Raw genomic sequence first — 14,205 nt, 5'->3', positions numbered from 1 at the left:
AGTGTGCCCTTCAGGTTTTGTGACTGGGATGCCGAGGATCACAAAACAAGGTGTGAATAACCATGCAAATATACTTGGTACCCTTAATATTTACCCCTTAATCAATGTGTCGGTTAACCACACACGTTCCACCGATACTATGATAAATATTAAGTTACCCTTTGCGTACCTTGTTAAGTCCAGGTTAGTGTGCCGGTTAACCACACACACTCCACTAACGACTTAAGCAAAGTGCAAAGTGTAATTTCATGGGTTAGCACCAAATTCACATTTTCCTAAGTAACTAAGATTGGGTATTAATAAGAGTTTAGTTACTTAGTATTTATCATTAATACTTTTAATGAAAGGAGAATTATAGTCCTTGTCCTACCCGTTCGGCTAACGACCCTCCACCAGTCAAGGAAGCGGTGGGTGAGAGTGGACACCCATTAAACTGCCATTTTATAGGCAGTAACCTTATACCCCCCTTATAGACCGGCTTCGTGAATGAGGCCTACTAACGGTAAGACTGACTTTACTCTTATACATATATATAAATATTATTAACTTATAATATTATAAAGTATAAGGGTTGAATTTTAACTTTTAAAATTCTAAGGGCTAACTTGGAATTAAAGTATTCATAAGTGAAAACTTTTCAAATTCCAAAACTTGAGGGCAAGTTTTGAAACTATTCAAAACTAATTAATTCCATAACTTATGAGTTTAAAGTAGTTTTAATTAAAAAAACTAAAAAAAAAAAACTCTTCAAGTTCCATAACTTGAGGACAAGTTATGGAAGACTTTAAACTAATTAATAAAAAAAAATAACTTTTTTTATTGTAACTTATGGAACTAATTAAGGTTACATTTTTTTTAATTTAATGAAGAGACTCTTGAACCTCCATAACTTGAGGACAAGTTATGGAGTCATAAAACCATTTAATTAGAACTAGACTCTTCATTTTGTAACCTTTGCCAACTTTTATGAGTTTTATGATTCTTAAATGTGACTTTTCATATAACTTGAGGACAAGTTACAAAAACACACTTTGGAATCAACTCTTAGATTAAAATGGATTGAAAACAACTATTTCACACAACTTTTCTATTAATCCAAGAACCTCATAAGAACAAGATAATTCAAATCATCAATCTTCAAGAAATTAGCATGAACATACAAACTAATACAAATCTTGAAATTATGACAATTATCTTAGAAATTGGATTAGCATGAACATTACCACATCAAAAACAAGTTTATAAGTCCAAAAACATCTTAGGGTAATGTTCCTAGTCCAATTCCAGCCAAAACAATCGAATATATGAATCCAACTCGATTTTTTCAGCTACTTTTGCAAGTATAACAAGAAAACAAACCTGGCTCTGATACCACTGTTGGGTTTTGAGCATTCTAACACTCCTATGGTGTACATGCAACCCTATAAACCTTGGATCTATGTTTTCTCTATTATACATGCAAATATTAACTATTCCAAGGTTTTATCCTAACTAGCATATTATGAAGCACCTATACTACAAAGTTCTAGTTAGATGACATACCTTTTGATGTAGCTTGATGTCTTCAAGCTTTAAGAGCTTAGCCCCAATAGTGTGGAAGCCTCAAATGGAATCACAAATCACCAAAACACCTTGGAAGAACTTGAGAGAATATCTATACACACTAAAATCGGTCCACTCTTATTTTCACACACTTGTGCCAATTTTGTGAGCCAAGGACCCCTTTATATATTATGGAGGATTAGGGTTACATCCATGTAAACCCTAATACCCATGACCTTTCATTTACATAGGATCCATGGGTTAAAAGCTCCATGGACCATCCATGAAAGCTTAGCCCAACCTAAATGAACTTGGCCCATTCCATATATATAAGAGTCCATATTTAATTAGTTCTTTTTGATCACTTAATTAATTCTAAATTAATTCTTGATCAATACTAATTAAATAATATGATTCCATATTAATATATTATAACTTATAATATATTAATATAAATCATAAATATACTATTCTCAAAAGACTATCCATATAAATTGTGCCGGTGAAGTGCAACCCAAATGGACCATGCTGGGTCGGGTCAAGTACATACCAAATATAGTTATGGACTTAGACATTAATCCAACATAAGCATCTCCAGCATGCAAGGCGCATAGGGCTGAAGGATGATATTAGTTTTAGTAGTTAGATAATTCTGAAATTTGTAAAGTGTAATTAACATTTGATGATGAATAAAAGTTGTGTTTATTTATGAGTAAAGTGTTGCTATCGTTTGTCGATCATTTACTATTATTTCTTTTGCATGTTTTGACTTCCAGAATATTTGTGTTATGTTTTACATATTATTCAAATTATCCACAGTCGGTCATATGTTGGAAGTAGATATGAATTAAGACTATCATGAGTTGGTTGTAGAGGTCTAAGATGTTGGACATGGCCTCAACACTCATGAGTGCTCATAAGTTCTGAGTATTGGATTCAACCCACGCTCGCTGGTATCACTTCATGGAATTTATCTCGAGTGATCGCGAGACGGTAATATCATATAAGTCTTCAAACCTAGAGATATGACTTGTTGCCTATGAGTTGGTTATGCATTGATCGTACGAAAACGCACTGGTAACTCGATGTTATAAAACGTACTTTTGTGTGTGATTCAACAAGTAGTAGAACAAGCATATGAGTCGAAGTTTATCTGTTCCTTCTTGGATTAGAAGCGATATCTGGGCCCCTCGATGATTTTGTTTTGACCTATGTATCGGGCCCTGTTAGAACTAAGTTGATGTGTTCAATTAAGTTCTATGTCAAACAAATCGAAAATCGGGAAACAAACTGCTGGACAATAAGTAAGACATTATTCCATGTATTTGTCCGGCTGATATCTAGAACAGAGGATTATATGATCACTTATCTTAAATGGCGTATCATCATCTTCTCAGTTCCGAGAGACCTTGAAAAGAGCTACGATTGCTGATCGGTTCTTGAAGTCATACTTGCAGTTATAGTTATTAGACTTATCCAAGTGAGAGACTGTTGGATAAGGTGTCTAAGTCCATAACTATTTCTGGTATGTACTTGACCCGACCCGGCATGGTCCATTTGGGTTGCATGGCATCATGCATTTGGATAGACTAAATGAGAGAAATAATACTTGTGGTTTATTAATATATTATAAGTTCTAATATATTAATAATATTATTTAATTAGTATTGATCAAGAATTAATGTAGAATTAATTAAGTGATCTAAAGGAGACTAATTAAATATATGGGTTGATTATGTAAATCATCCATAATTTGTATAGTGGGGTAAAGGCGTTATGGATTATCAAGTTGGGCTAAGGTCCATAGGATGCTCCATGGATGCTCCATGGGAGTTACAAACCCATGGGTCATGGAAATGAAGAGCCATGTTACATTAGGGTTATCATGGTGTAACCCTAAGTGTAACACACTATATAAGGAACATAACATCCACCAAAATTGGCTACACTAAAAAGAATAGAGGGCAAGCCGAATTTACAAGTGTTCTACATTCTCTCAAAGTCATTCCAAAGCACTTGGTGTTGTGTGAAACATTTGAGGCATCACACTTGGGGTGCTAGGCTCTCAAGGTTTTTCAAGGAATCAAATCAAATACAAGGTATGTAATTCTAGCCATCTTTTGTGTTTAAAGTTCCCCATGTATGCTAGATAGGATTTTGAACCTTGGAAAAAGTATTTTGCATGTATTTTAGACAAACATAGATCCAAGGTTTTCTAGGGTTGCATGTACACTTAGGAGTGTTAGAATGCTCAAAACCCATCACAAGGGGCATTGGAAACGACGTTTCCTGAAGTGTCTGCAAGATATCAAGGATTGCAAGGTAAAGCCAACTTGTGCAGGTATATACACTATTTCATTTAATAACTCATCATCTTCTCGTTCTTGGGTCCTTGATACAGGATGTTGATTTCACATTTGTTCTGATTTGTAGGGGATAAAAAGAAGTGAGAAGGTGGAGCACGATAGAATGAACCTGATCATGGGGAATATGCGATCTTCTCCTGTTACCAAGATTGGAGTTTATAGTCTAGTGCTTAGTAATGGTGTTAGTTTAGATTTAATAAATTGTTGCTACTTGTCAGAAATGGCAAGAAACATTATCTCTTTTCATGCATTGTTCACACACGGTTTTAGATATTCATTTAATGATTTGAATGGTTCTATTTCTTCTTATAAAAATGGTGTTTTCTATTTTGAAGCTTTACCTTGTGATGGTGTGTATGAAACTGTGATGTGTGTAGACAATTTAGGAAATAGTGTATTTCAAATTGATTCATCTAAGGATATAGACAAAGCATGCTTGTGGCATTGTCGTCTTGGACACATTAACAAGAAACGCATCACCCAACTTGAAAAGGACGGAGTGTTGGAATCATTTGACCTAAGTTCAGATGATGCATGCAAATCTTGTCTTTTGGGTAAGATGACAAAATCACCTTTACCTGGATCTTGTGAAAAAGGTGAAGGTTTGTTGGATCTCATACACATAGATGTGTATGGGCCCTTCAGATCCACCACAAGGGATGCAAATCGATTTTATGTAACATTTACAGATGATTATAGTAGATATGGCTATATTTACTTAATAAAACATAAATCGGAAACCTTTGAAAAGTTCAAAGAGTTTAAACATGAAGTCGAGAATCCAATTGGGCAGGAAGATAAAGATGCTCTGATCAGATAGAGGCGGAGAGTATCTTAGTATCAAGTTCCACGAATACCTCAATGAATGTGGAATACTTTCACAATTGACCCCTCCTAGGGGACCACAACTTAATGGTGTGGTTGAGAGGCGCAATCGAACCTTGTTGGACATGGTTCGTTCCATGATGTGTCGAGCTTCTCTTCCAATTTCATTGTGGGGTATGCCTTAGAGACTGTCGCCCATATAATTAATCTTGTCCCAATTAAGAAGGTTGCCAAAACACCTCACGAGATGTGAACAGGGAATGCTCCCTCGTTAGCACATATCAAGGTTTGGGGTTGTGAAGTTTTCGTCAGACGAGAGACTCACAACAAGCTTGAACCTTGAAGTGAGAGATGTATTTTCATCGGCTACCCACAAAAGTCCTTTGGATATTTGTTCTACGGACCTAGTGAGAACGTGGTCTTTGTAGCACGAAGAGGAGTCTTGCGCAAGAGAAAGCTCATATACAAAGAGGACAATGGGAGTATCATTGACCTTGAAGAGACTCAAGAGTCAAACGATGAAGGAACCTATGAAGACAATAGGGTTCAACCAGAGGAAGAGATTCCAGTTGAACCAGTTGACAATTCATTACCTCTTCATCGCTCTAGTAGAGTTAGCATGCTACCTGAGTTCTATAGTTTCCATATAACTACAGATGGTGATATGCTTATCGTTGATAGTACACTAGTAAATTTAGATGAACCAGCTAACTACAAGCACGAAATGGCAGGCCCTAAGGCAGCCAAATGGAAAGAGGCAATGGACAGCGAGATCAAGTCCATGTATGACAACCAAGTTCGGAATTTGGTTGATCAACAACTTGATCGGAAGACAGTTGGTTACAAATGTATCTTCAAGAAGAAGACCGAAATGGATGGTAATGTACACACATTCAAAGCTTGACTAGTTGTAAAGGGCTTTACTCAAACCATTTGGATTGATTATGATGAGACCTTCTCACCAGTACCTAAGATAAAAATGTATTAGGATAATGCTAGCCATAGTTGCCTTTCATGACTATGAAATTTGGCAGATTGATGTCAAAACTGCTTTCCTTAATGGGAGGTTGGCTGAGGATGCTTACATGAATCAGCTAGAGGTTTTTTTTGACGTAAAGTTTCCTAATAGAGTGTGTAAGCTTGAGAAATCAATCTATGGATTGAAACAAGCATCTCGCAGATGGAATCTTTGCTTTGACGAGAAAGTCTAGGATTTTGGTTTCTCTAGAAAGGAAGATGAGTCGTTTGTATATGTCAAAGCTAGTGGAAGTATAGTAACCTTCTTAGTATTGTATGTTGATGACATACTTCTTATAGGAAATGACATTCCAACTTTGCAAGAGGTTAAGTCTTGGCTTGGAAAGTGTTTTTCTATGAAGGACCTAGGTGAGCTTGCTTATATTCTGGGGATAAGAATTCTAAGAGACATGAGTAAAAGACTAATTGGAATTAGTAAAAATACATATTTGGAAAAGGTACTAAAACGATTTAGTATGGAAAATTCCAAGAAAGGAGAACTGCCCGTCTAGAGTAATACCAAACTGAGTAAGACTCAGAGCCCGCGTACAAATGTAGAGATAGCAGAAATGAGTAGGATTCCATATGCTTCCGTCATTGGATCTATCATGTATGTTATGACATGTACATGCACCGACATGTCCTTTTCTTTGAGCATGGTTAGTCGTTATCAGGGAAATCCAGGTAGAGCTCATTGGATAGCAGTTAAAAATATTCTCAAGTATCTGCGAAGGACTAAGGATTGGGTCCTAGTACTTGGTGGCAGTGATACATTAAGAGTAACTGTGTATAGTAATGTTAGCTTTAAAACTGATAGAGACAACTTTCGTTCTCAATTTGGTTGGGTGTTTACTTTAAATGGAGGAGTAGTTACTTGGAAAATTTCAAAGCAAGAGACAGTGGTTGATTCTACCTATGAATAAGAGTACATAGCGGCAAGGGAAGTATCAAAGGAAGAAATTTGGTTGAAGAACTTCATCGAAGATCTTGGATTTGTTCCAACCATTAAGGAGTCAATGGAACGTTTATGTGATAATGGAGGGACAGTTGGCTTGACAAAGGAACCAAGAGATCATGGCAGATCAAGACATATCGACAGGAAATACCATTTCACTAGACATAGAGTAGAATAAGGTCACCTCATTGTGAAGATGATATCATCTGAAGAGAATCCTGCAGATCCACTTACGAAGGCTCTGATTACGGCTAAACACATCCAGCATGCCAGGAGCATAGGTCTGAGAGATGATATTAGCTTTAGTAGTTAGATAGTTAGTTTGAAACTTATAACAAGGTAAATGTAATTGACTTTTGGTGATTAAATAATAGAGAATTATTTATGAGTTTGTTACCTTTTTTCAATTGTTTATTCTTGTGTTTCATTTTGCATGTTTTACTTCCCGAATGATATGATTATTCAAACTCCACAGATGTTCATACTTTTGGAAGTAAGTAGTGAATTAAGGTTGTCATGAATTGAATTGTAGATTGTCTAAGGGGTTTTAGACATAGCATTGTTATTGTTGTAATGTCCATGAGTACTTAGAAATGGAGATTTAAGTATTGGATTAACCCACGCTCAGAGAATAAGTTCATGGAATTTATCACGATTAATTCTGAGACGATAATATCTTACGATCTTAAAACAGAGATATATGAGTTGTAGTCTATAATTCGGTTGTGCATTGATAATACATAAATGCATCAGTAACTTGATGTTATAAAACGTATTATCATGCATGATTTGGTGAGTAAATGGTGCAAGTATATAAGTCAAAGTTTATTCGTTCCTTTTGCCTTAACAGGAAAGGCGATATCTTTAGGCCCCTCAGTGATTTGGTGTTGACTTATAGTGTCGGGCCAGGGCAGGACTAAATTAATGTATTCAATTAGAAGTTCTTTGTCATTACAAATCAAAAATCAGGAAACAAAGTCTTGTACAATGAGATTGATTCTATTCCATGTCTCATGTTCGAATGATATCTTGAAGAACAGAGGATTATATGATCACTTATCTTAGGACACGTAACTGACTGGGTCAGACTTCGATAGCGGCTTTTGGAAGCTATAATTTGTTGATCTATTCAGAAGTTATACCGGCAATTATAGTTATAGACTTATCCAAGTGGGAGAATGTTGGATTAGGTGTCTAAGCCCATAACTAAAATTGGTATATACTTGAATTGATAGTAGCACAGTCCTCTTGGGTTGCCCTCAAACCTGGCAATTGGACATGATAATTTTAGAGAGAGATTAATTTATTATTTGAATAATAAATTAAATAAATGGTTTATTAATTTATTGTGAAAATAATATATTAATTAGAAATCATATTATTTAAGTACTAATTAATTAGAAATTAATTGGAATTACTTTTGGGATTTATTGGATTAATTAAAAGTATAGGGACTGTCTTTTAATTTATTAATAGTTGAGAAAGGAAGGGTCTAGAAACTCTTGAGAGGAGTGGACGAAAAATCTCTAGAGAAACCCTAATAGATTTCGTCCAAGGCCCCTTGGACAAGGGATTTGGGCTACTTGGTCACCAAGCAAAGGGATCTACGGGCATATCCCTTAAACCCTAGCTTTGACACCAAGTTTCCTCAACTATATAAGGATTCCCCTAGCCTTTTTTTCTCATGCTTCCCTCCACAAGCCTTGGACGAAATTTCCCTCCTCTCTCCTAGTTCATTCTCTTGCTAGTTTGGGTGTGGTTCCATTAGAGGCACTACATTTGTGTTGCTTGCTTCCAAGAGATTAACAAAGAGGAATTATAGTTGTTTTCTATAACAACTAAAAGGTATGTAATCCTAAAACCCTCTAATGTTAATTTCGAAAATTTCCTAGGGTTTGCAGGTTTCTTTTTGATGTTCTTAGTTATAGGTTCAATAGAGAAAACATAGATCCTATTTAGGTTACATGGAAACTTAAGTGTTTTATTTTTGTTTGTTTACCTAAATCACATCAATTATAACATCTACGTAATACCTACTTCTAGATTATCGGACATCATATCCTTTAGACATATATCATAGCATAAATCTAGGCATAGTATCTACAGTTATACTAGCCTAATGCATTTTTGCTTATAATAAAATGACTTTATATTTATAAAGTAAATATTTTGATAAAATCATTTGTTAAGTATGTATCCCCCCCCCCATGAAACCATTTTAAAACAGTAAAATAGGGGTCGTGAACTCATTCTAATAGCCTATTGAGGAGCGTCCGAACTGTAGCAACCGGAGTTTTTTTGCCATCGAGAGGGTATTGAAGCATAGAGAGAGAGAGAGAGAGAGAGAGTTTGGAAGTTGGTTTTGAGATGAAAACCCAGGAAGCAAGCACCTCTATTTATAGTGCTGGTGCGCGCCGGACATTCTCCTGCGCGGTGTGCACGTGCTTCGTGGCCCATCCAAATCTTACCATGTGTCACCTTTTTAGTGGTCCACGTTTCTAAATCTCCGACAAATCTGGGGGTCAGATGTGCACGGCAGGCATGACGCACACATTGGCGCGCACCCTTAAATTCTTTTTAAAAATTCATATTTTCTTCATATGAACTTTGTTTCTTACCCTCTTTATATATATGTGTAGCTCTTTTCTAGAACTACAACTTTCCTTTAGGTTGCCTCTTCTAATTTTAACTTTCATTTTTAACCTACATTTTTATATTTTAAAAAAATCGTATCTCCTTCATACCACTTCCATTTTTGCCCTTCTTTCGTCCCAAGTTCTTATCTTATGCTTTACTACAAATTTCCTTTTTGTAGTGTTGGCCGAAACTTAACCATTCTCTTTTTTGCTATTTTTGACGTCAATAGCATTATTAATGTGGTTGGTTTATGTTCGTCATAAATCATAACTCTTCAAATCAAAGTTAGATTTTCTCGATGTTTATATTTTTGGGATCATTAGGTCGCGTATTTTCCAAATACACTAACCATTTTAACTTTTTGATTACCTTACTTTCGACTCAACTTTGCATATTATCCTTCAATATGGGAAGTTATTTCCATTATCGTTCGAACCTAACTCCTAGTAACAATCAACGACGGAAAATTCCCAATTGTTACATTCTCCCCCTATTTTAGGAATTTCGTCCTCAAAGTCTGAGTCTTATCTAAACTTTAAACAGGGAGACCAATTTTTTGTTTTTAAAGGAAGCTGATTCCTTTTCTTATTGAGTTAACTAAATTTCATTTTTATTTTCCTACCTCTAGTTCTTTAACTTCATCCTTAGCAATCTAATTTTTCCCTGATCCTATTTTACACCTATAGGAAACCTAAAATTTTCTTTCAAATTTTGGTTAAGTATTTTTGGAGGGATTTCCATGTTTTAATTAATCATTTCAAATCTACTATTAAAATGAATTGTATATTAAACATATAAACTTCTAGGATTCCTATTATCCTCGGAAAAATCTTACAATTATTTTTGTGGGGTTTCCTTTCCCTCACATTCCTTTTATTATTTTCCAGTATTCCTTTACTTGACTAGTTGGCATTTGCAAGCATCTGCAATATGTCCCGCTTTTCCTCACTCCTTGCACTTCAAATCTTTACAACTACCGAGATGGTGCAGTCTAAACTTACTGCACAAGGGAAATCTTCCCAAGTATCCTTTTTGGGGAACAACCGTTGGAGGCTTCCTTTCCTCCTTTCTTATGTACAAGGGTAGGCTTGGTCCTACCTTATTGATTTTTCCCCATTTTCTTCCAAATTCCCTGGCCTTAATCATGCCATCTAGGAATTTGGTTTTCCTAAAGTGGAATGCTAGTTGCTTTGTTTCCTCGAAGGTGTGGAGCTAGTATACTTGTATATGCTTCCTGACTTGAGGTGATAGTCCTTGGAGATATGCACTGATTTTCTTGCTCTCTGAGCCAATCAGTTCTAAGCTTATCGTGGCTAGGTCTTCAAAGCGTGTGGTGTAGAAGGCTAGATTGGACTTCCTAGTGCTTAATTGACTAAATTCATGTTCTACTTGGGCCAAATCTCCCATAGAACAAAATTCTCTTATCATTTGCCTTTTCAATTCTTCCCAAGAGACAGCATAGGTTGCATCTACTCCTAAGGCCTTTACCTGGATACTCCACCAAATGAGGGCCTTCTCCATGAGAGTGCAAGTTGCAAATTTTAATCTAACATTCTTATTACACCTAATATCTATTCCTTTGATCCAGTGGATTAGACCATTTACTCCTTCATCTCTATAGAAGGATCCTGGCTTACTACGAAGAAAATCTTGTTAAGCTTGACTACTCTCCTTGCTGCTTCCTTCTTCATGGTTAACTCAGAGATTCCCTAACGCATCAAAGACTTGATGTTGAATCATGGTTTGGATGTCGGTTGGGTTAAGTAGGGTTAGTATAGTAGGTTTGTTTTCCTGATATAACAGATGAGAGGATTATTGGGTTTTACCTAAAGGGTCTATCCTAGTTCTTATTTGTAGGGTACTTATAGTTGCTCTCTTAGCAACCTATCTACTTATCGATTTTATCTTTATTTTCTAATTGGGATTTTTGGATTTTTATTGTTAATATAACATCTTTTGGTTGCCTTCCTTGCAACATTCTTATAATAGCATGCTATTGTTGCTTCCATAGCAACTTACGGTTGCTTTCCTAGAAACTTGCCGATTATAGCATGTTGTTGTTGCTTCCTTAGAAACTTACAGTTGTTTCCCTAACAACTTACTGATCATAGCATGTTGTCGTTGCTTTCCTAGCAACTTCCTGTTGTTTCCCTAACAACTTACTGATCATAGCATGTTGTCGTTGCTTTCCTAGCAACTTCATGTTGTTTCCCTAACAACATATTACTCATATCATGTTGATGTTGCTTTCCTAGCAACTTACCGTTGCATTCCTAGCAACTTACTGATCATAGCATGTTGTCGGTGCTTTCCTAGAAACTTCATGTTGTTTCCCTAACAACTTACTGATCATGACATGTTGTCATTGCTTTCCTAGTAACTTTGTATTGTTTCCCTAACAACATATTGATCATCCCAAGGAAGTTCCTTCTTCCTTGTCATAAATTTTGGCTCCTAAAGGCTTTTATTATTTTAGGGCATCCAGAGAGTCAAAATTGTCAGAAAGGAAAAATCTTGCTTGTTCTCGTAGGTCATATGATCTGCGCATCACGCTCAGATAGCAGATCAATATTAAAGTTGATTTTTGGCTTCACTTGAACATTCCTTCTGCTTTGTCGCTATCAGGGCCCATACGTACGACGCACACTCGGCATGCCTTCTTCCTTTCGTCGATTTCTTCACTTCATTTGATCACTCTACTACTAGGTAATCTCTATGCGAAATCCTAACCCAAATTGTGGTCTAATTTTCGAATTTTTAGGGTTTCTAGAGGATTTTATCAATTTGCAATTTTTGGTTGTATTTTGTGAAATTGATGAGTAATAAAGCATCCTATACTACCAATTCTACTTCCTATATACTCAATTTTGGGTTTAATTCATCTATTTATTCTCATTTTGAGTTTTAAAAATTTTGAATATTTTGAACTAAAATCGGAATTCAATGTTGTTTTGGCCGAAATGAGAAGTCTATACGTGTTCTATAGGACTAACTGAACATCCCTAAATGATTTTTAGGTTGAAAATTGGACGAAACAGCAGGTTGCCATGCATGTTGTTCTTCATGTTCTTGGGGCGTGTCGCACAGATGCGTTGCGCAGCGTGCACTCGCATGCAACGCGCATCTGGCGTGTCTGCCCTATCTTAATCCCTTTTTCACTTTAAGTTATCCTATTTTAATTCTAAGTGTTTCCTTGCCTTGTTTTGCTACAGATATATCGAGACGAGGTCGATAGGTTGCGGGTCAGTTACCTCCTAACTGGCCAATGCATCCTTTCTTACAGTTCCCCGATGACTTTCCTGTTCGGGGTACTTTTATATCTCGCCTTATTGCCCTTCTGTCCAAGAAGGTCAGGATTCAACATGCTCTTTCTGAGAGTGCGACAGATAGCACTGGATTGTCTGCTCAGCTAGTACCATTCCTCATCCGATCACTTCGGGATGATAGTGGTCTGAAGAATTTCGTCTGCCATTGATGGTGGCGGGTTATTGGGATTCAGGAGGTGATCTAACAGGAGCTCTGTTGGGAGTTTTTTTCGATAGACAACTTCGACAAGGAGTTGAGGCTCTAGGTGGATCGATTAGTGTTTTCTTTTCGCCTGGGAGGCGTATCCCGATCCTACAGCCTCATTGAGCTGGGGAGGCATCTAAGGATTTACACTGCTGAGGAGACTCTGAGTCCTCATTTTTATGCATTTTTGGATAGTTGCATCACTTATCCTCCGTAGGAGTATGAATTTATGCAGGTTTGGGCTCATGCTCGGGGGACCTATGTCTCCCGGGTAGCCAAGGAGAGCACCTTCCATTCTCTTATTTATAAGTTGCTTCATTAACTGGTCACATCCACCATTTGTCACAGACAGGAGTGTGACAAGGTTCCTTCTGGCGACCTTTTATATATGTGGTGCCTCATTCAGAAGGAGGTTCGTCATCATCTCCCTTTCGCCCTTGCTCTTTACCTATCTGGTATGGCTCTAGGTACTACATCCTCGACCAGGATTTGTGCGGGTCACTGGGTTACGAGCTTAGGCCTATCCTATGGGTTTGACACCAGTGGAATGGTTCCTATACCTATCCGGGAGTTGAGTACTACCGCTCTCGGAAAGATTCGAGTTTTTACTATGGAGGCGGGGCAGCCTTGGAGGATACCGGAGGATGACATCATCAAGCCGATTCGGCTGGTGGAGTCGGAGGTCATTATTGATCCTGCCTTTGTGAGGCATCAGAGACCTAGGCATGTGGACCCTGATGTCCAGAGCCTACTCTTGATGACGTGATGCGGGGTCTTGCTGCTGCACGGGAGGAGCGTTGTTGGAATATGGCTTCACTTGTCGCGGTGATGCGTCATTTAGGGATGGTGTCGGCCCTTTCCTAGTATAGATCACAGTGTACCACCTCCTTCTCAAACACGCAACACTGGTTACGATGGTGTCGGTCCTTCAGGCACGCATCCTAGAGACACCGATGACGATGACGATGACGATGATGATCATGATGACGAGGAGGAGGAGGAAATCGAGACGCAGTCGAAGGGCGGTGAGGAGTAGATTTGTGATTTTTATTATGTATTTTGATACTTTATGATGTATTCTGACATATTTTATTTGGTTCGGGATTTATATATTTATGGTTTTTTTTATGTTTCATTTGTCTATCCCAATTCAGATGATGTATTGGTTCATTCAAGACTAAACATAGTTGATCAGGCTATGCTTAGGAGTGATTCGACTTTTACATACTAAATTTCCTGGATATTTATCTTTATGTGTTGCGTTTCCATATATGATTATTTTTGATTGGCAATTCATTATTTGTTTTATACTTCTAGACTATCTATGGATCCGCCAGGTAGGAAAAGTCAGTG

The sequence above is a fragment of the Lactuca virosa genome, chromosome 8, assembly GCF_052849685.1.
Source record: "Lactuca virosa cultivar CGN04683 chromosome 8, Lactuca_virosa_CGN04683_v6, whole genome shotgun sequence".
NCBI lineage: Eukaryota > Viridiplantae > Streptophyta > Magnoliopsida > Asterales > Asteraceae > Lactuca > Lactuca virosa.
This window is presented reverse-complemented; position numbering follows the sequence as displayed.